A 24,060-nucleotide genomic window follows, 5' to 3' on the forward strand; every position below is an offset into this window, starting at 1 on the left:
ACCAACAAGTACCTACTGTACAGCACAGGGAGCTATACTCAATATTTTGTAATAACCTATAAGGGAAAAGAATCTGAAAAAATAGAGAGCTGAATCACTGTGCTGTACACCTGAAACTAACACAACATTGTAAATCACCTATACTTCAATTTAAAAAAAAGAATTTAGGAAGGAGTAAATATGGCCAACTGTCAGGTTAAGGGAAGAAATCCATGAAACTAGGTGGGAAAATTTATCTGAGAAAGAAATTTTTTAAAGGAAGGTATTTAAGGCAATATAAAGGTTTATCTTATTTACATTTAACATTTAATGGTTGGAAGGTTAAAGTTTGGGAACAAGAATTGCTGCTATTCGCCTAGAAGCAAATGATTATATTTTAAAGAACTTTACCCTCTCACAGGTCTTTGAGGAGACCTGTCATAATGTCAAGCCCTGATCTTTTTCTTGAAAGGAAGCAAGAGACATAAGAATTAACTCTATAGAATGGCACTGTGTCCAGTGCTCTCAAGGCAGCTAAAAAGAAGGAAAGAGCAGACAGCGAGTCTGAAAAGGACAAAGGGGAAGGGGCATCTCAGATTTCAAGATAAGTTCACTCGACAGAAAAACAGGATGTAGACTCTGTGATGAGGGGACTTCAGGTCATTACCTCTATTACAGGCTGGGGTCCTGCAGTTGATTCCTCTCTCTCTCTCTGCCTTTATGCCCTTCCTCCACCCAACCTCATCTTTTCTCTGCAGGAAGCAGATAATTAACAAGCGCCCCTAAATGGAGGCCCCTGTAATCATTCCTTAATGTGTTTTCCAACTAAGTAAACAAGAATCTGGGGCTTTTTAAACCAGTTCAACATATGGGCCCAAAAAAAGAAAATTTACACTTACGGCTACTGTCAATGGCCTTTCCACATTTAAATGTGTTTTCTTCAATCTTGTGCTACTATTTAAAATGGCCAGTTCTACAGAAAACTGTCCCTCTGGAGAAAGTGCTGTGATTTCCAGTGTGTGAGGGCAACAGAGCACTTTAAGGCAACTGATCTCAAAGGGAGCAAAACACACCAGCACCCAAGAGGAAGAGGGGCCACAGGAGAGGCAACCAACTGTCTTCCACAAAGATGTTCTGGGTGGACACGGGGGAGAGCTTAGTTGAAAGAAAACATGGGGAGGAAAAGGAGGTCAGCGTCCAAAAGCACCTAAGCACCGACTCGATACCAAATAGGAAGTTAAAATAATATCATTTCCAAGATGAAAGGAAGAGTTTTAGGTTGTCAGACCCAACTTTCTGAACTTTAATTTTTTTTCTACAGTAGACTCTCTCAGTTCTGGGGGCACATTGGAATCACCTGGGGAGTTTTAAGCTTTAAATCTGATGTCTGCTCCCATGTGGAACCAATTAAAGAAGACTAAGGGAGGGAAAGGGGCAAGCACAGGGAGCTTTAAACAACTCCCCAGATGATTCTAATGTGACAGGAGGGTCGAGATCCACGGGACTCCACCCCCCCCCCCCCTTGATCAAGCAGCCACACTCGGAACATCTCCACTGACAAGGAATTCACTACCCTCCATGGAAACCCATTCCATGTTGAGACCATTCTGATTTTTCCAAGTTTTCCCTACGTTGAAGTTAAACCTGCGTTTTGTACCATCCCTCAATTTGTCCTTGTTCTGCCCAGAAGCACCATGGAAATCTACCCAATACGTATATCAAATTCTGGAATGACACAAACCTGGAGAGCTTCTTTGATAGCACAATTGACAGGCTGAGGGCAAACTGAACAAAATGAAATCCAACAGGTATCCACAACCTTTTTTCCTTGGGGCTAAGAAAGTATAGCACGAGGATGGGAGAGAAAGGGCGTTCGCTAGCAGCAGGAGTTACATGATAGATTTCTGGGGTAGGGATGGAGGGCTGGGGGGCAAGAACTCCACCCGAGTCATCAGGGTGACATGGCTTCAGAAACCCCTCGTGCTCTCCCAGGCTGCATCCATAGACGTGAGATCTCCAGAAGAGGGTTAATCAGGAGACACACCTGTAGGAGAGAATACGTGACCACGCTTCAAAAGCGATAGAGAAAAACAGAAATGAACCCAACAGTGAAAAACTTTTGAAGGTTCAAATAAAGAACTGGTAGGGGGAAGGGGGATGAAAAAGAAAGCATTAAAGTGAGGAAGAGGAAACTAGCATTTGAGTATATACTCTGTGCCAGCTGCCCTACATACATCACTTCAGATAATCATCAAGACAGCCTCTGATACATGTAACTGTTTCACTTTGTTATTCAGCAGAAACTAACACAACATCGTAAAGCAATTAAACTCCAATAAAGACGTTAAAAAAAAAAAGACAGCCTCTGAAGTTACCTATTTAATGAGAAGATATTTACAGAGCCTCAAGGGATAAAACTAGAAAGAAAGGGTGGGTTTGGAGCTTTAAAAAAGACAGATATCTTCAATTTTTTTTGCTTTCCTTTTCTTTTTGGGTCTCCTTGGAAGACTGAGATTACAGGCCTCAGTTGGTGGGACTCAGTTTATTGGTCCACACAGACTCCTCTCTTATTTATTCGTTAACTCCTTTGTCTCTTCACATGTATATTTGTAAATCCCCATGGCCTACCAGCATTTCTCTGCCTCTTCATAAACAATGTATATTCTTTGATTTGCATATGTTCTTGTAAAATTTTGTATGTATTCTGTAAATTTTCTTTTCCCATACTTCACCACTTTCCACTAGAGTTTGTACCTCTTTCTTGTTAATTTGCAATAGTTTTCAGATATCAGTCCCTTGTTGGCATTAGCACTTTATTTATAATGTCTGTTAACATTCTAATCATTGTATCAACAATAACATTGCCCAGGTGTAATCGAAATCAACTTTTTTTTTAAAGATTTCACATTTGAGGATTTAGTTAATAAATCCTTCCCCACCTTAAGATCACAAAGAAATTGTACATTTTCTTCTAATAACTGGATAGTTTAAACTTTCACATTTAGGTCTTTCATTCATCTGGAATCTGCCTTTGTATATAGTGTTATAACAAGGTCAATCTTATTCTTCTCTGTATAATGTGCCTGTCCATCCAGTAGTGTACTACACAATCCTTCCTTTCCCCATTGACTTGTGGTGCCACCTTTACGATATATTAATTTCCACTCAATATACAAATCACATTGAGCTCTCTATTCTGTTCCATTGATCGATTTGTCTGTCCTTGTACCAATATCACACTGTTTTCATTACTATGGCTTTGTAGCATGTCTTAATATCTGCCAGGGAATGTTATTCCGTTTACTTTTCTTTTGCAAGCTTGGCTTACTATGGAAAAGTTCGGGAGATCGGCTGTACAACATTCTGCTTATAGTTAGCAATACTGTACCGCACATTTGTTAGGAGCATAGCTCTCATGTGTTTACAATTTTTAAAAAGATATTGGTGTACTATTTGTGGACTTTCATTATTCTGTATAAATGTTCAAGTAAAGGCTATCAAATTCATCAAAAAATCCAAATAGAATTTTTATCAGGATTGAATTGAAATTATAGATAATTTAGGGAAAATTGCCATCTTCATTATATTAGTCATTTCATCCAAGAGCATGAAATGTTTCTCCATTTATTCAGATCATCCTTTATGCCTTTTCTTTACATTTTAATTTTTTCCCCATAGAGCATGTGCAGTCTTGGATAAATTAACTCCTAGATACAGTCTGTCTTGCAGAAATTCCTACATGCGGATTGATAGACAAATGATATCAGTATAACAGAGAAGCCTCTGGCTAATATGGGATTTTCCCAACACCGTTCATATCCTGTGCTATCCAGCCACAGCAGCTGTATGCTAAACAGCTAACCCAGCTGCCATTGGCTCCTCCAATCAAGACCCTTCACTATCTTGGTCTGTCCTTCATCTGCTTCAAGTCCCCAGTGTGTGGTAGCCAGTACCTCCCTAGACCTCAGTCTTTAACCTTAGCACCACAGATAGATCAGGAGACCCTGTTTCTTCCCAGCCAGTTGTTTACCTTCCCAGTTGGGCGGCTCAAGCAGGTCTTGTTCTCAGGGAGCGCCCCAGGGAAGCAGATCTCAACGCAGACCAAGGAAGGGCTTTCTCACCCAGCTGCCCTAGGAGGGAGTGGTGCAGTCCCTTCTCTCTGCCTCAGTTTCCTCTAATCAGGAGGTCCTGGTGTGACTTGGAGTCTCCACACACCAGCCGAGGTCTCTCATCCTGAGTACCCGGAGCGCTCGTCTGCTGGGGAGGTTGAGGAAGAAGGGAGCGGGAAGAACCTGGCACCTTGGTGACACATCTTTGGACTCAGTGGGCAAAGGCCAGGCTCCAATGTCTGCCCGGTGCTGAGGCAGCCGCCCCTCCTGGCAGAGGGTGCGCTCACAGACACACTGTGAGGCTTAGTTCTTACTCTGGGTCCATAAGATGAGTCAGGCAGTTTTTCTTCTCTTCCATTGTCTGGAATATCCAGTGTAGGTTAGAAAACAACTGTTTCTTAGAATTTACCTGTAAAACAATCTAAGCTTGGGGTTCCAGGGAGGGGAAGTTGTTAAATGCCATTTCAATTGATTTCATATGTACGATTCTATTTACGTTTTCTATATTTGTGCTAGTTGTGACATTTTATATTTTTCAAGGAATGTATCCACTTCATCTACATTTTGAGTTCTCTCACATACAGTCATTCACAGTAGAGAAAAAGCCATAATTGGATAAGTAGAATACAAACATTAGAAATTAGCCATGTAAATGAAGAGATGTTTAATTGTGAGACTAAATGAAATGTCCAGGACGAGCTTCTATAACCACGGACCGAGAGTTGCAGAGTTGCACAGTTCAAATTCATCCTGGCTAGCTGCACTGTGATGCCATCTACTGGTAACTGTCCACTCGGGCTTCATTATAGACGGTAACAATGCTAGGACCCAGGCTAGCCAAAACTTCCAAGTCACTGGCAGAAATGCTAGGAATTTCCCAGTTCGCTGGTTGCCCATTGCTGCAGATTTGGGCTAAAGGGACTCCTTCTCCCTTTGAGGCCCCTTCAAAGATTGCTGTTGCCCCCCAACCCTACCCTCACACCCCCAACATGGCCCTCCCAGGAAAGATAAAACCTTAAGCCCACAGCCATTTGAGAACACGGGCAGGATACGTCATCATTCCTGATATATCAAGCTCATACTACTGTGAGATGTTTCTCTAATCTTTTATTATTTGTTTTAATATTCCTGTTGTATCTGTATTTATTTGACCATTCTCTTTCTGTATCATATTTAATTTTATCGACCTTCTTTTTCCTCGACATTTTTGTTAGAGTTTGTCAATCTCATTTATCTAGTCAAAGAAACAGCCTTTGATTTTGTTAATTTTTCTATTGCTTTATTGAGCTATAAAGGGTTTTTTTATTAGTATATAATTCATATACCATCAAACTCATCCTTTTTAAAGTGTACAATTCACTGGTCTTTTAGTATATTCACAAGAATGTGCAACTATTATCACTATTTAATTTCAGAACATTTTTGTTACCCCAAGAGAGCACCCATACACATTAGTCATCATTTTCCATTTCCTTCTCTTGCTCACTGATCTGTTTTATGTCTCCATAAATTTCCTATCCTGGATCAATCACATAAATGGAATCATGCAATATGTAGCCTTTTATGGCTGACTTCTTTCACTCAGCATAACGTTTTAAAGGTTTACCCACGTTGTAGCAGATATCAGTGCCTCTTCCTTTTTATGGTGGAATATTATTCCATTGCAGGCATATAGCATATTTTGTTCATCCATTCATTAGTTGATGGACATTTGAGTTTCTACTTTTGGGCTATTATGAATTATACTGCAACGAACATTCATGTACAAGTTTTTGTGTGGACATATGTTCTCAGTTCTTCCGAGTATATAACTAGGAGTCAAATGGTTGGGTCATGTGATAAATCTATGTTTAACTATCTGAGGAACTGCCTAACTTTTCCACAGTGGCAACACCATTTTACATCCCCATCAGCAAAATGAATAAGGGTTTCAATTTCTCCACATCCTAGTGGCTATGAAGGGGTATCTCATTATGGTTTTGATTTGAATTTCCCTAATGACAAATGATGTTGAGCATCTTTTCACATGCTTATTGGCATTTGTATATCTTCTTTGGATAACGGTCTATTCAAATTCTTTGCCCGTTTTTATTTGGATTATTTGTCTCTTTATTGTTGATTTGTAAGAGTTATTTATATATTCTGGATACTGGACTTTTATCCACCTCCTTTGAACAATTTCTTTGGCCAAGATTTTATGAGTAAACTCAGGGAATAGCAGCATTGAGAGGAGGCAGTAAATGAGGAATAGTGCCAGTCAGTTTACGTATGTTTTTATCAACTGTTTACCCCATCAGAGCTCTGGCATTGCCTGGACTTTACCATCCCAGCACCGAAGATTTGGGTCTTTGATAAGATTTCTACAATAAACCCCTATTTTTAGTCCATGATCTTGAGGATATTCCTGATCTGTTGGTACTTCATCTGTAAAATGGAGATATTATCCTTGAAGCTTCTTTTGAGGACTATATGATATAATGTATACAAACACTCGGCTTATAGTTGAAATAATAGATCCTCTTCCTCTCATTTTAACGTTTTTTTTAATTTTTATTTTTTATTTTTTTATTTATGGCTGTGTTGGGCCTTTGTTTCTGTGTGAGGGCTTTCTCTAGTTGTGGCAAGCGGGGGCCACTCTTCATCGCGGTGCGCGGGCCTCTCACTACCGCGGCCTCTCCTGTTGCGGAGCACAGGCTCCAGACACGCAGGCTCAGTAATTGTGGCTCACGGGCCCAGTTGCTCCACGGCATGTGGGATCTTCCCAGACCAGGGCTCGAACCCGTGTCCCCTGCATTGGCAGGCAGACTCTCAACCACTGCACCACCAGGGAAGCCCTCTCATTTTAACGTTTATTCCCACATTCTGCCTTCCAAAGTCTTAATCTCACATATTCTCACTGTTTAAATACAATGAAGGTTTTCTTCCCATACTGACTTTGGCCTGCCATGGGAAGAAGTACTTTTGCCTAGTTAGATATGTATGTTAGATATATAAATATTATGTATGTATGTAGTTACCTATCGCCAGCCTTCTAGGATGACTTTATGTCCCACAAAGTTAAAAACCAGCCCTAAGTTAAAAGCTAGCCTTCTTTTCTGATTGCATTTCTGAATATGGCCTGTGGCTTATCATTTATTTCCCATAGACATTGCTGAATGAACTTTTATCCTGAAGCTTCATTTGTTTAAAAGAATATTAACATAAAAGAATCCTCACTAGAGCTGCGAGGAAGATATATTACTCCATTTTTTTCTAGACATCTAGTGGCAGAAAGCACATATTTTATTAAGAAGATTCAAAAGACTATTGTTTACAAAAATGACTCACGGAAACCTGATTCACAATTGATTTCTAAAACATATAATGGGAAGAATAAGTCATAGAGTGGACATATGAGGAACTGGGCAATCCTTTTTTAGTCAGTGTCTGATACACCCAATCTTCTAAAAATCAATTTCAGTCTTGACCATTCTGGGATAGTTTGATAGGGAAGCTATTCAGCCAAAAAGGATGCTCAATAAGGAATCGTTAGCTCAGCATATAATATCCACACAAGGGAAGGGGTAATTTTAGAAAATTAAGAGCCCCGTAACTCAAAGGTAAGGCATTCCTAAGGTGATATTTTTAGTTTTGTATATGGTTTCTCCTTTATGCATATAAGGGTTCTCATTTTCAAAAGCCTTGGTTTGGCTTGAGGTAAAGTTCGGTTACTTTTAATTTTGTATCTTTTCCATAGCGGTGTATCTCTGTGGTCAAAAAATCTTATTCACCCTTCATATGAATGTGGCTCTTTTTTTTTTCTTTCTTTCTTTCTTTTTTTTTGAATTTTTGAATTTTATTTTATTTATTTTTTTATACAGCTTTTTCTTATTAGTTATCTATTTTATACATATTAGTGTATATATATCAATCTCAATCTCCCAGTTCATCCCATCACCACCACCCCCTGAATGTGGCTGACTCTTCCTAACATTGTCTGGAGGAAGGGTGAGAACACTATTACTATGCTGTCCACATGGTAGTCACTTAAATTCTTGTTACATTGATGAAAGAAAATATTCATAAAATTCCATATTCTCATTGGAATTCCTTATATTACCGAATGAATTGACCTTAACGTGAAGAACACGTTACACATAAAACAATTTGCAAGAGGGCCTTCATATTTAATCTTTATACCATTTGATTCGCATCACAAACATGTTATACAACTGATCCAAGGCTAAAAATGACTAAAACTCCCATGACTCTTCCTGCTGATGGTTTCTCTGAGCTGGTACAGAGTTAAAAATGTCATTTCTACAAATGAAAAATTGCCTTTACTGAAATTCAACAATTTCATGGTAATTATCCATCCATATTTCCTTTTCATATGCTTTCATTTGGATAAAATTTCATTTAATATCATCAAATAAGTTTTCTTTGGGGCACAGTGATTTTCATATTGTCAACTAATAACCAGTCAGGTGTGTGTCCTGGTGTTTCCCAGAATCACCCTTTTTTCCTTTTCCATTTTAAGTCAGTACTTTCCTTCTTAGTTTCAGGAATATTTTGTACTGAAGAGGCAAAATATCTCAGGATTTTTAGAAAAAGAAATTTTGTTCTTAAATCTGTGGCCAACTTTAGCTGCCAAAACTCAACCTCCTATTTACTCATTCACTACACGAGAGCTTACAAACCAAGCTCCAATCTCACCGATTCACAAAGAGTTCTGGAAATCCCACATACCTATGGGTGGGATCCACTGAAAGGATGTAGACAGGTGGCTCTCCTACTTAAGCAGGCATCAGAATCACCTGGAAACTTGTTAAAGCAAACTGCTGATTCAGTAGGTCTGATCTGGGCCCAAGAATTTGCATTTCTAGCAATTTCCTGGATGATGCTGATGCCGCTGATGCCATGACCACGACCTGAAAACCGCTGCATAAATCCCTGTGCATTAACCTCCAATCTGGAAAGATACTGACTTTTCTCAACACACACCAACTTTAAGGTTAAAAAGATTAGAAAAACAGCTAAAACCCTCAAGAATTCATTTGCAGCCCTCACCTACTCTAGAGATCCTGGATTCCATAATCACTTGCTAAAGTCACTGCTACTGATTCTGTGGCCTTCTGGATTTCTGGATCCTGGATCCTTTTCCCTTGCCAAGATTTTCAGAATTTTCCACATTCCCTCTGCTTCATTACTAGACCACTGTTGCCCTTGTCTCAGTATCACATTACTGTTACTGATCTTCTGATTCGGATAAAAGCCCAATGAAGGAAAAACTTAACTCCTTTTCCGAAGGCAGATGCCAACTGCTCACCAGGTCATGATTTCTCTAAAGCACTTTTAAGAGTTCAACATTTACTAGCAAGTCAGTAAGTCCCTCTTCATTTTAAAACCTCTCCATACTCAGAGGGAGGGGGCAATCTGGTATTAGCCTCTCTTATTGCAAACACTTTAATAGCTCGTGAACAATTCTGAGAGGTAAAAACACGTCCTCAGTAGACTAACGACTGCAATAGAGAAAGCATAAGAGCAGGAAAGGTGAGAATGTGGCTGGACTCACATCCCCTTAGAGTCATCTTAATTTATTCCTCTGCACTCCAAGCCATTTACAAGACACTTAAAACATAGCTTAGGCTCTATTAGAGTCCCTGGCACAAAGCAGGTTTGCACAAAGCACTGTTTTTTTGGTCATGGAGCAAAATCATGTACTGATTACCTTATGTCTAAAACTGTATGTGAGATAGTTCAGGGAGCAATCATGGGTAATCTTTATCAAAACAAAAAAAAAACAAAAAAAAACCCTTTCTGAATGATCTTCTCACAGCTAACACAATGATTTAAGACAATGCCAAAGCATATTAACAACTACAATTAATTTATGGTAAAGAGCAAGGATTTAAAAGCACCTTGTTAATACAAGGTAAAAACACACTGTATTAGGTATCAGAGATCACCTGTTTCACTTGTGCAGCCCAGTCTCCACGTAACAGAGTCAGAGAGGAAAACTCAGTGGTTAAAATATCCAAAATGATGTCGCCATCCTAGCACCTAAGTAGATGGAGGACACGTGTCAGCCATGCTTGCCATTGTCTGGTTCTAGCTCCCTAATTTACACTTGCCGTCTCTGAACCTCTAAGGCCTCTTCCCCTGTCACATTTGGAAAAAGGAAAACCTCATACTGTAGAGCAATGAAATTGATTTCCATTGGCCAAATAGAACAGGAAGGCTTCTTGCTTCAAAAGCACACCTCAGGGCTTTCCCTCAGGGTCTTCCCTACGTCAGGCGCCAGAGGCCACAGAAGCAAGGAGGGCCTCTGTCAGTCCACACACAGACCAGAATGAGTCAGGAGCGGCCTATTCCGCTTTCCAGGCACCATCCTCACCACCTTCTTCCCCTCTCGTTAGGAAAAGCTCTCATTTCCACACTTTACACTTGTTGACTGATGAGACCTCAGGGTAAATGAATGCCAATGCTTCATCTCAACCAGGTGTTTACTTTTATATATCTTATCATGGATTAGAGATTGAAATGCTTTCTCCCCTTACGGGGATTTTAGCCATCAGCAAGTAGATGGAGTTTGTAGGGAGCACCTAAGAACCACTTTCTGGAAATGGAGGGGAATGTGATGGGTAGGAGGCAAGAGCCACAGGACAGAAGTGCCCCAGAAACACAGCCTCAGGGACTGGAGCCCTTCTCCCCCCAGCACGAATATCTTGTGCTGTCTCAGCCTGAATGCAGAGGGTTTCCTTTCCTTTCCCACCCTTTGACCCCACCCAGCCCTGCACCAAGTACTCAGATGCCAGCCTCCTAGGCTCATTTGGACACATGGGGGGGTTTCTGGTTGTCGCAAGGACTGCAGAGTAACCCTAGCATTTTCTAGGCTTCCTTGCTCATCTTTTCAAACTGGGCAGAAGGGGTCGGGATCACTCTGTGTGTGAGGATCAAATGCGGTAGCTTTGCATTATGGCGTGCACGTGTATGAGGGGGCTAATTTTTTTTTCCTTCCAATGTTATTGAGATATAATTGACATACAGCACTAACTACATTTAAGGTGTACAGCGTAAAGATCTGCCTCTTCTACATCATGAAATTATTATCACAATAAGTTTAGTGACAACCATCACCTCATATAGATACAAAATAAAAGAAAAAAGTTTTTCCTTGTGATGAGAACTCTTAGGGTTTACTTTAACAACTTTCATATATAACATACAGCAGTGTTAATCATATGTATCATGTCGAGCATTACATCCCTAGTACTTATTTATTTTATAACTGGAAGTTTGTACCTTGTTACCACCTTCAGATGCCCCCTCTCCTCACCCCTGCCTCTGGTAACCACAAATCTGATCTCTTATTCTATGAGTTTGTTCGGTTTTGAAGTATTATTGACCTACAGCACTATGTTAGTTCCCATTACACAACATAGTGATTCAATATTTCTATACATTCAAAATGATCACCACAATAAGTCTAGTTGCCATCTGTCACCATACAAAGATATTACATTATTATTGACTATATTCCCCACACTGAACATTTCATACTTGTGACTCATTTATTTTGTAACTGGAAGTTCATACTTCTTAATCTCCTTCACCTATTTCTCTCATCCCCCTTCTTCCCTCCCCTCTGGCAACCACCCATTTGTTCTCTGTATCTATGATTCTGTTCCTGGTTTGCTATGTTGGTTCATTTGTCTTGTTTTTTAGGTTTCACATAAAGGGAAATCATACAGTATTTGTCTTTCTCTGTCTGACTTTTTTCACTTAGCATAATACCCTCTAGGTCCATCCATGTTGTCACAAATAGCAAGATTTCATTCTTTTTTATGGCTGAGTAATATTCCATTGTGTGTGTGTGTGTGTGTGTGTGTGTGTGTGTGTATAAACACCACATATTCTTTATCCATTCATCTATTCATGGGCACTTAGGTTGCTTCCATAACCTGGCTATTGTATATAATGCTACAATGAACAGTGAAGTACATACATCTTTTTGAACTAATTTTTCATTTTCTCTGAATAACTACCCAGAAGTAGAATTGCTGGATCATACATTATTTTTCTTTTTATTTTTCTGAGGAAACTCCATACTCTTTTCCATAGTGGCTGCACCAATTTCCATCCCCACCAACAGTGCACAAGGATTCACTCTTCTCCACATCCTCGCCAACAGTTTTTATTTGTTGTTTTTTTGATAGCCATTCTGGCAGGTGTGAGGTGGTGGTATCTCACTGTGGCTTTGATTTACATTTCCTTGGTGATTAGTGATGTTGAGCATCTTTTCATGTGTCTGTTGGCCATCTATTTGTCTTCTTTGGAAAAATTTCTATTCAGGTCCTCTGCCCCTTTTTTCATTGGGTGGTTTGTTTTTTTGATATTGAATTGTATGAATTCTTTGTATATTTTGGATATTAACCCCTTATTGGATATATCATTTGCAAATATCTTCTCCCATTCAATAGGCAGTCTTTTCATTTTGTTGATAGTTTCCTTCACTGTACAAAAGCTTTTTAGTTTGATGTAGTCCCATTTGTTTATTTCTGCTTTTGTTTCCCTGGCCTGAGGAGACATATCCAAAGAAATAGTGCTAAGACCAATGTCAAAGAACATACTACCTATGTTTTCTTCTAGGAGTTTTATGGTTTCAGGTCTTATATTTAAGTTTTTAATCCATTTTGAGTTTATTTTTGTATAAGGTGTGAGAAAGTAGTCCAGTTTTCCCAACACCATTTATTGAAGAGGCTGTCTTTTTTCCCATTCTATCTTCTTGCCTCCTTTGTCATAGATTAATTGCCCATGTAAGTGTGAGTTCATTTCTGGGCTCTCTATTCTGTTCCATTCATCTATGTCCCTGTGTTTGTGCCAGCGCAATACTGTTTTGATGACTAAAGCTTTGTAGTTTAGCTTGAACTCAGGGAGTATGATGATACCTCTTGTTTTGTTCTTTTTTTCTTAAGATTGTTTTGGCTATTCAGGGTCTTTTGTGTTTCTATACAAAATTTAGAATTATTTATTCCAGTCATGTGAAAAATGCCAGTGGTGTTTTAATAGGGATTTCATCAAATCTGTAGATTACCTTGGATGGTATGGTCATTTTAACAATATTAATTCTTCCAATCCATGAGTTTTTTATCATGAAAATGTTCAAATATGTACAAAAGAATAGTATAATCAACTAGCATATCACTTCAGTCCTACATGATTCAGTGTGCATTTCTATAACGTAAGAACATTTTCTTACATAAGCACAACACCACTGCTACCCTTAATAAAATTCCTTGATATCATCTAACATCCAGTCCATATTCAATCCTGAACTGGAGAGAAATATTTCTATTTTGTATGGATAGCAGGAAAACTAATAATATAGAAAAAATGATTATAGTAATATGATTATAGATACTGAACAACTATCAAAGGGAAACAAAACTTAAAAACATTTGGTTTGTTTAGCTGTATTAGAACAGTACTAATTAAGGCAAATTATTCAACTGCTTGATATTTATCCCCAGTGACAACAGATCATCATAACAATTATGCATGTCATTAAATGTGCCCAGGATTACAGCTGGAATCAAATAGAATGTACACAAGTGGTACAGGCATCTGCTTGCAACTTGAAAATTGTTTACTTCGAAAGAAATAGAATTGACCTGGATAATCTGTGTTCAGACCCAGGGAAGTGTAGCAATGTAGATATCATATCAAGAGTACAAAAACAATTTTGAACTTCATCAAACTCCTGACAACCTTCTCTCATTACCTTTGCAATGATACATTATACTCTTAGCTAGGCGAGAAAAATGCTGATATGAAACTACAGCACAAGTACAAAAATGCAATTGTTCTGGGACCTCTGAGGAAGAGGTATGAAAATCTTGGAGCCTGGAGGACCAATTTTGCACACTGTAGCTGTTTAATAACTCCTCTTCCTCCTCCTCCTCCTCCCTATGCCCACCTCAGTTTGCAGGACTGCACAGGTGAGGGTTCAGAAAACCGACCTGGAGCAAATTCCTTCTCATGACACAGTTTGTCATTTGGAAAACACTGATGGTTACATCAAAAGGCTTTCTGCAATGTTACTGCACTACCTTCAGAGCAAATTTGCACAGTCCCTTCTAAATCTAGATTTAAAAAGGATGTACTTATTTCAAAGGAAAAAGGATTAAACAGAAGGTGAGGGGGAGCTCCAGGCACTTAAGTCTCCTTCCAATCTGGCAGTGAGTGTTTGCCATTAAGGCAGCCTCAGACCCTTGTTCTCATCCTCTCCAGGCCTTGTGTCCACTTGGTTCTTTGGACACAGAATCTAGTGAACTCAGGGACCCCAACTTACCCCAGTGGTCAACCAAGACTGTCTTAGAATCCTTCTGGCAAAAGTAACCTCAGAAATGTTGAACTCAACTCATTAGTGAGGTTGTAAGCATAACTGGGCAGCTTTTGGTAAGTTCACATTAGCCACAGCCTTCTGCAAAAGGGGAAGAAAGAAAGAGGGAGTGAGGGAGGGAGGAAAGGAGAGAGGGAAGGGAGGGCTGAGCTTGGAAATGGACTCTCTGAAACCAAAGTACTGGTGAACTTGTTAAAGATTTTTAAGTCTGACAGGCCAGCTTTCCCAAACCATGGCAGCTGTAAAGCGAATATAATTATACTTAGCAGAAGCCACCAGAATTTTGAAGTTACCCTAAATTTAAAGCTTCTGGGAGACTTAATTAAATTTAATGAAAACCATAGCTGCTAAACAAAGATGTTGTAGCTCCTACTTAGTTATTCCTGAAAAAATTAAGTAGCAATCATGAAGACATACCTCAGCTTTCACATTTAAGCCGCTAGGTAGTAATGCCCAAAGTCTATAAATAAGGTAATGCTCTCTTCTTTCATTAGCCAGTAGCATTGTCAAACTACTCATCTGTTCCTGTAAGAAAGAAAATCAGAACTAGAACAGAAGGAAAAAATAAGAGGAGAGAAAAAGGAAGTACAGGGAAGTTATCCTGAGTGTGATATAGGGTAATAACCTAGCGGACTTCAAACCCTTGAGCTCCTCCACCATCCCCACCACTCCCTCCTGTGGCATTTCTTTTGTTTTTTAAAAAATTGCATGTTGTCTGCCATTGCAGAATTAGTACCCAGTTAGTTCAGGTCAGGATGGATGTCTGTAAATCACAGCACCAGAATATGTGGCTCGTTATGCTCCCATGGTAATCTTACTTAACCTGGACTATTTATATGTAGAAATAATCATGATCCTTTTGATGGATTTGAGCAACAGGATGGTAGAGATAGAGTGAAACCTGACCCCAGGCAGAAATTCTACTCTCGGACTAGTACAGGGAGGAGGGGGAGATGAAGTGGCCTAATCTGCCTTCACGGAGGGCAACCAGACAGTCCAGGACGGGGTGCGTAAACAGTAATGTGCACCAGAATCCCCTGGAGGGAGATTGCGAGACCTTATCCTAAGAGCTTCTGATACAGTAGGTCTGAAGTTGGGCCCCAAAACTTGCCTCTCTAACAAATTCCCAGGAGACACGAATACTGCTGGTCCAGAGACCATATTTTGTTTTCATTTTTTTTACTTTTAGTTTTTTTGTTTGTTTTTTGTTTGTTTTTAATTGGGGTACAGTTGTTTTACAATGTTGTGTTAGTTTCTACTGTACAGCGAAGTGGAGTTCCCTGTGCTATACAGCAGGTTCTCATTAGTTACCTATTTTATACATATTTGTGTATATATGTCAATCCCAATCTCCCAATTCATCCCACCACCCCTCTTTCCCCCCTTGGTGTCCCTACATTTGTTCTCTACATCTGTGTCTTTATTTCTGCCTTGCAAACCAGTTCATCTGTACCATTTTTCTAGATTCCACATATATGCATTAATATACGATATTTGTTTTTCTCTTTCTGACTTACTTCGCTCTGTATGACAGTCTCTAGGTCCATCCACATCTCTACAAATGACCCAATTTTGTTCCTTTTTATGGCTGAGTAATATTCCATTGTATATATATACCACTTCTTCTTTATCCATTCGTCTGTCTATGGGCATTTAGGTTGCTTCCATGACCTGGCTATTGTAAATAGAGCTTCAATGAACATTGTGGTACATGACTCTTTTTGAATTATGGTTTTCTCAGGCTGCATGCCCAGTAGTGGGGTTGCTGGGTCATATGGTAATTCTATTTTTAGTTTTTTGAGGAAGCTCCATACTGTTCTCCATAGTGGTTGTATCAATTTACATTCCCACCGACAGTGCAAGAGGGTTCCCTTTTCTCCACACCCTCTCCAGCATTTGTTGTTTGTAGATTTTCTGATGATGCTCATTCTAACTGGTGTGAGGTGATACCTCATTGTAGTTTTGATTTGCATTTCTCTAATAATTAGTGATGCTGAGCATCTTTCCATGCATTTGTTGGCAATCTGTATGTCTTCTTTGGAGAAATGTCTATTTAGGTCTTCTGCCCATTTTTGGATTGGGTTGTTTGTTTTTTTGATATTGAGCTGCATGAGCTGTTTGTATATTTTGGAGATTAATCCCTTGCTTAGTTAGCAAATATTTTCTCCTATTCTGAGGGCTGTCTTTTTGTCTTGTTTATGGTTTCCTTTGCTATGCAAAAGCTTTTAAGTTTCATTAGGTCACATTTGTTTATTTTTGTTTTTATTTCCATTACTCTAGGAGGTGGGTCAAAAACATCTTGCTGTGATTTATGTCAAAGAGTGTTCTTCTTGTTTTCCTCTAAGAGTTTTATAGTATCCAGTTTTACATTTAGGTCTTTTATCCATTTTGAGTTTATTTTTGTGTACAGTGTTAGGGAGTGTTCTAATTTCATTCCTTCACATGTAGCTGTCCAGTTTTCCCAGCACCACTTATTGAAGAGCCTGCAGAGACCATATTTTGAAAACCACAGGTCTAAGACATACTGTCTCAGAAGTTTAGAAAACAGAGGCATGTTTGGGAAATGGTTTGGTATTAGGTGAATCCAATCCGAAACATAGAAGATACGGTTGAGACAACTAAGCCAGCAATGACAGAAAGCAGATGGGTAATGGGTGAGTCCCAGAAATCTGCCCCATAAGGGCAGGCCCTTCACCATCAGATGAGGAGTAAAGTCTCACCCTAGGAAAAGTGAACAGAGCTGGGTGGGGTCCCGTAGCCATGATCAACCTGCTGAAATCAGATCAGGACCTCAGCCCGCAAGGGAACCAGTCAATATGTTGTAGGGGGTCCCCAGGGGCTGATGGAATGAATCTGGGACAGAGAGCTTCAGGGAAGGGAAGCTGGGAGCATCTCCTACCCAAAAGAAAGATCCAACCCGTCTGCAGGTAGACTGGAACACATGCTCCCTCTCCTGGCATCAGAACTTTGACAACCAGGACCCACCCCACACCCCCACACAGACAAACTCTTGCCTGCAAGTGCTCCAGGGCCTGACAACCCCTGTATAAGTAAGCAAAGCTCCTGCATCACTGAACTCTACACTCATCTGACTACATTTAGAGCATTGTCTCTCCCAATTTAATGACTCATAAAGCACAGAACTATAAAGTGGTCTTATTAAAACATATTTCACAGTTAGCTAGTGGGAAGCAGCAGCATAGCACAGGGAGGTCAGCTCGGTGCTCTGCGATGACCTAGAGGGGTGGGATAGGGAGGGTGGGAGGGAGGCTCAAGAGGGAGGGGATATGGGGACATGTGTATGCATATGGCTGATTCACTTTGGTGTGCAAAAGAAACTAACACAGTATTGTGAAGCAATTATACTCCAATAAAGATCTATTAAAAAAACATATTTCACATTCATTTTCATCTAACTCTTAAAACAACCCCAAGAGATGCACCAAGAAAACAGCCAAGAGGAGGGATGCTCAGGAATCACAGGACTGGCTCTCAGACCCACCACTGTGTGAAGTTGGGATTGGCCTCCTGACTCCAAGGCTAACATTGTTCCCCTTAGTTCATATTCCTTCCCTTTTTTTTTTTTTTTTTTTTTTTTTTTTTTTTTTTTTTTTTTAAAGGATTTTCTTATTTATTTATTTATTTATTTATTATTTTTGGCTGTGTTGGGTCTTCGGTTCGTGCGAGGGCTTTCTCCAGTTGCGGCAAGCGGGGGCCACTCTTCATCGCGGTGCGGGGACCGCTCTTCATCGCGGTGCGCGGGCCTTTCTCTATCGCGGCCCCTCCCGTCGCGGGGCACAGGCTCCAGACGCGCAGGCTCAGCAATTGTGGCTCACGGGCCCAGCTGCTCCGTGGCATGTGGGATCTTCCCAGACCAGGGCTCGAACCCGTGTCCCCTGCATTAGCAGGCAGATTCTCAACCACTGCGCCACCAGGGAAGCCCTCCTTCCCTTTTGAAAAGGATTTGTTTGTGGGGTTTTTTTGGGGGGGGTGTGGCTTGATTTTATATATTTATGTATTTATTTATTTTTATTAGTTCTTTTGAAAAAAAATTTTAATTCTTTTACTTTTATACAATTTTTAAAGGTTATTTTCTATTTACAGTTACTACAAAATACTGGCTATATTCTCTGTGTTGTACAATGTATCTTTTTTTTCAATTGAAATATAGTTGATTTACAATGTTGTATTGGTTTCAGGTGTACAGCACAGTGATTCAGTTATACATACATATATATCTATTTTTTTCAGATTCTTTTCCCTTATAGGTTATTACAAAATATTGAGTATAGTTCCCTGTGCTATACAGTAGGTCCTTGTTGGTTATCTATTTTATATATAGTGGGGTGTATATGTTAATCCCAACCTCCTAATTTATCCCTCTCCCCCACCCCCCTTTCCCGTTCAGTAACCATAAGTTTGTTGAAAACAATTTGAACCAACTCTACAGGAGGAATTTAATCTCTCCTGCTGCATTAAGCAAAAACAAAAAATCAACAGATTATACCAGAAAACATATTTCATCATTACACTCAATTATGTAACACTTAGCACAGCCTGTTTTCCTACGAAAGTCCCTCCCTGCCTTCGGAAAAACAGAGTTCTCTATCACTAGAGGTAACCAAGAAAAGGCGGCACAAACACCCGCCAGGTACATCAAAAAAGGAATTCAAGCATCCAGTGGGATGGATATTGACTGATGTTTCATTTTATTGATTTTAAATTCTTAATTTCTCTATTAAGCTCATTTTTAAAAACAGACTCAACATCCTTATTACCATTTCCATAATTTTTATGTGTAAAATGTTTCTGTGGGCACAGTAATTTTAAAAGACAATGAAAATTCAGTATTTTCACTGCAATGTTTAACATAAATGACAATGCATGTTTTCATACTTGCCAGTCCGTTTATTTTTGACAAGTTGAAGTACCCAGTAAAATGTTTCTTACCAGAATCCATGGGTTTGGAATTCCAAACTTAGAACAATACCCATACCTCACAATCCTAAGTATGTGTATTTCTTGCCCAATGGTATTTTTACTATCTGAAAGTGTTTTCTTTAATCTTCTTTGATGCACTTTCTCCTATTGTTTCTATTGCTCACACTGTAAACTTTGAAAATAAATGTCCTTAGGCATCAACTCTGTGATGTTTACTATAAAACCTGGCAAATTTTTAATGGGATCATTATAAATTCTGCTTGTTAAACCCAAGGAAAAGTATAGGTATATCAATATTTTAAATGGAAAGCCCATCAAGGCAACATGCCACACAGACTTAGGAGATTAGTGACGTGAGCTGGGTTTGATTGCTGGCGCCACTACATCCTAACTCTGTGACTTTGGGAAAGTTTTCTCTTTGGAAAAAATGATGAAAATTGCACATAACTCACTGGAATAGAATGCAATCATGTATGTGGGGTGCCGGCATAATGGATAAGGCAGCAGTGTTTCATAGTGATTTACAAAGATTGCCTGTATCCAAATCCCAGATCTGCCACTTAGCTATATGCTGTTGAACAAGTTATTGAACCTCCCCAAACCTGTCTCCTTGTCTTTATAATAGGGATGATGATATTATCTACTTCGTAGGCTTGTCGTGATGATTAGCTGGGATAATACTTGTAAAACCCTTGGCACTGGGTCCTGCAGCTGGTGGGCAACTCAGGGATGCTAGTTCCCTGTCCCAGCATCCTCTTCCCAAGCTGCCTCCAAGTTTCCCTACTCACTTCTCCCTAACTTGCCATCCTACTTTGCCCCAAAGGAAAAATATATTTGTAAGGGAGAGGCAGAATTCCTTTTAGAGAAAGAATTATCTTTGTTTAGGCATATACACTGAAATCCTCCCTAGCTGTGAAAAGAGCTCCAATGGCCTGGTTGAGAAACAGAGCTAAACTGTTAGGTATATTGGCTTTATTAAGCATGGAGACGTGGGAGGTAAGGAAGGCAGACGTGAGAGGAGTCAGCCTATTTGGGGCTTTTCAACAGTGGGAGTGGCAAAGGCACTACTAAGAACCAGAGCATCTAGCATATTCCACAAGTAGCTTACTGGGCTAAGCTGTGAGGTAAACCCTCTGTGTTAATCCTAATGCTTCATTCCTGGTCTACTACACATAACTACCTTGTGTAAATGGTTTGGGATAAAATATGAGCAAAAATGAATGCTGTTCCGCATTTAGATCCAATGTAATGATAAAAGAAGGGAATAACTGAATAAGGAGAGATGAGAGACTGCTAATTCAATGAAGTCAGAACATTATATCAAAAGATGACTAGAAAAACTATTAACCACTGCTCCCCTCCCCAAGAATACTTGGACATGTTGGTAGGGACATGGGAGTTCGCACTGTAAGCAGGACGGAGACTCTTTGAATCAAATATTAAATGAAAGGTGACCAAAGAGGCTGAAAAATCCGGACCCCCGCCACCTTCTTTCCACCAAGACTGCTGACATCTTGACTACGCCAATTCTCTTTTTTCATCACTGATTTTCATTGGACATCTATATACAGTATTATTCCTACTTGATAAAGTGAAATAATTGGTTTCAAAGGAAGATTGGAACTTTAATGTTTATAGACTCCTAAAATCTTGAAACCAGAAGACCTTCTGGTGATGACCTAGTTCAAGCGCTTAACAACTAGGAAACCAGCCTAGAGAATGCTTGCCCAGTTTTCATGCAAGTTACCAGCAGCAAAAGGACTTGAGTTTTCAGCCAAGGGCAACTATTCCCTTCCTTATCATTGGCTGTTTCAAGTCAGAAAGCGAATAAAATTAAGCCTAAGTATGTAAGGGGGCTCATAAAACTAGGGAGCTATTACTAGTTGCCTGCATATGTTCCTGAGTTGTGATGTTAGTTAATCCATTTTAGCAATAGATAATCTCTTTATTTCAACTACACCAATCAATGCATTATTATATCAGATAACTTTCTAACGTTCTCCTTAGAATAAAATATCATGATGAAACTCAGTCTTTGAGATATAGAAGTGAAATTGAGTATGAAAGCAGACCCATTTGATTATCATAATTTCTGAAGTTTTTCATAGAGAACAGACTTGTGGTAGCCAAGGGGAAGGTGGGGCGGGGAGGGATGGATTGGGAGTTTGAGATTAGTAGATGCAAGCTAGTATATATGGGATGGGTAAACAACAAGGTCCTACTGTATAGCACAGGGAACAATATTCAGTACCCTGTGATAAACCATAATGGGAAAGAATATGAAAAAGAATGTATATATATGAATAACTGAATCACTTTGCTATACAGCAGAAATTAACACAACATTGTAAATCAACTATACTTCAATACAGTAAATTTTTAAAAACTTCTGAAATTTTCATTTGCTTTCCTATGTCTCGAACTGATTTTCAGGTGAGTTAAAGTGAACATAATTTACAAAATTCAATGCCTTTACAAAGAATATGAAATGTGAATATTTTCTGTTGTAGTCTAATTATTGAATAAGCAATTAAGCTAATTTTCACTGAATTTATGAAATGAAAATCAACTAAACACTTTAATTAACTTAATTTTGGAGATTTGTAACTTGGGATTTTTTTTTAAATGGCTGTGTGATAAAGTCATAGTTCTACAGCAATTCAATATGTTTACAATAGTAATAATTTTACTTTTAAGATATACAAAGAAGATAAAGATGAGCTACTGTATGGAAATTGGAGTTAATAGACCATGTCTTAGGCCTCTAAGCATTATTCTTTTATAATAGTTATAGTTATAAGCCTAATTAATTCAAGAAAGAAGTTGACTTTGTCAACTACAAGATTTTATCAGAAAAATACAAAGAATATTGGTTTGGATATTGGAGGAGGGGTGGAGGTCCAGAAGAGATGAGTCCCTAAGGTTTTGTAAAAAGGCACTTAGGGAATGAAACTTCAATACATAAAGAAAGAAGGTGTAAGGTACAAGTGAGAAGCATATTTTCAACTCTGCAAGAATTAGAAATAAAAAATGCCAAAGATTGGCCTCTCTGGTCCAATTAATTATACAATACCCAGCCTTCTTCTATTTCACCTTTAGTTAGATAATTTTCTATAATTCCAAAGTTACAGAGCAAAAGTACTGCTAGCTTTATAGACACAGCACTTCTCGGATCCCCAATCTCCTTAATTAAGGAGTCTATTTTAAGACAAATCATATTACCTTAAAAGATAGGGATGGAAAGATATGTTTAAAGATACTGCTTGGAATGCATAGTAGAACAAACACAAACTAGGAGATGGTGAGTTTGTTTCTTGGTCTGACTCTTACACCTCTGCCAGTATGACCTGGGACAACTCATCAACTTCTCGGAGTTTCACTGCCATCTGTCAAATGAATTTTTTTGTTTTCAATTGTCAACTCTAAAGAATAGAAACTGACAATTCACACGTGGAGAAATACATACTCCTTAAACAACTCATGGAAAAATGTTCATTCTCTAATTAATTTTAAAATGCAATTTAAATCAAACCAGAGGAACCACTGAACATCTGCTAAAGAATAAGAATTCCTTTTAATGATAATAATCATTAAGAAGTAACGGTAAAATTGGATTCACTCATGCAATGAGCTGCTTAAGATCAGATATTCTCTCTTCCTTATTCCCATCTAAATCTTTAATGCCCAGTGCACATTAGGAGTTCAATAAACAGTCATTAACTGACTATCCATTGGTGGGCTTGAAAATTGTTATTTGGGAATCAGTATGGTTACATGTAGCAAAAACCATATATCTGGAATAGCTCACACATTAGGCTGAAAGGTGAAGAGTGAGGGGAAATGGTTTATTCCAATCTGTCCTAACTCACCTCCACAGGCCAATAAACTTGAGTACCCTTTACTGGGCAGAGGAAAAAGAAGACAGGTCTATTTTTATAGGGGACAGTGGGCCAGAAGGTAGTGGTACCAAAAGCCCCTCTCTCTAATCTCCCAATCTGAAATCTAGTACCAAAAGCCCCTCTCTCTAATCTCCCAATCTGAAATCTAAGGTGAAATACTCTTACTGCCCAGGTGTCCTCCCCTGGGACATGGGCCAAAGTGATGGCTCACTCTGGACTGAGGCTTGGTTGCCACGGAACCCCAACTTCAGTTGATTATTCAAAAAGGCAAAAGAGTCAGATCGCTGAAACACACAGTACTACCCACCTTCTTATGATACAGTCTGTGAACAGGACTGTATCTTCTGATGATGACGGGTTCCCAATCAGATGCAGGGCCCTGCTCCTCCTGGCCCAGCATCTGCACACAGCAGTACGTGCTTCCTGCCCACTTTACTTCCACAGACACCTCATTTGAATCAGAGGTCTAAGTCATATTGCTTCAATTGCTTTCTCTTGCTTGGTGATACAAGATTTAGTCACATTAGGAACTAGGGGACTGTTGCAGTCCACAGGCATTGACTTGTATAAGGCTTTTTGTATAAGACTTTTGTTTTTTATGACAGAACTCGCCATTCATAAACGTGCTGACATGTTTGCTCTCCTTTCCTCACCTCCCAAAGTGGGATAAGCACAAATGAAACCTCTTGGCTGTATAGGACTCTCACAAGCTGCTCTTACCCTTTGACCCAATAATCCTACCCCTAAA

The 24,060-nt window shown here is 39.3% G+C and overlaps 1 long non-coding RNA gene across 1 annotated transcript; it reads right to left on the reverse strand.

Annotated features, from left to right (window-relative positions):
- Window positions 1–255: 255 nt before the first annotated feature.
- On the reverse strand, window positions 256–14,960 carry LOC130707064 (uncharacterized). The gene is made up of 4 exons (XR_009007058.1): window positions 14,890–14,960; window positions 14,422–14,553; window positions 10,037–10,130; window positions 256–2,023 (listed from the first exon to the last, which is right to left on the reverse strand). It is a non-coding gene; the product is annotated as an uncharacterized LOC130707064 (long non-coding RNA).
- Window positions 14,961–24,060: the final 9,100 nt, after the last annotated feature.

Source organism: Balaenoptera acutorostrata, chromosome 2 (assembly GCF_949987535.1).
Source record: "Balaenoptera acutorostrata chromosome 2, mBalAcu1.1, whole genome shotgun sequence".
In the NCBI taxonomy this organism is placed as follows: domain Eukaryota; kingdom Metazoa; phylum Chordata; class Mammalia; order Artiodactyla; family Balaenopteridae; genus Balaenoptera; species Balaenoptera acutorostrata.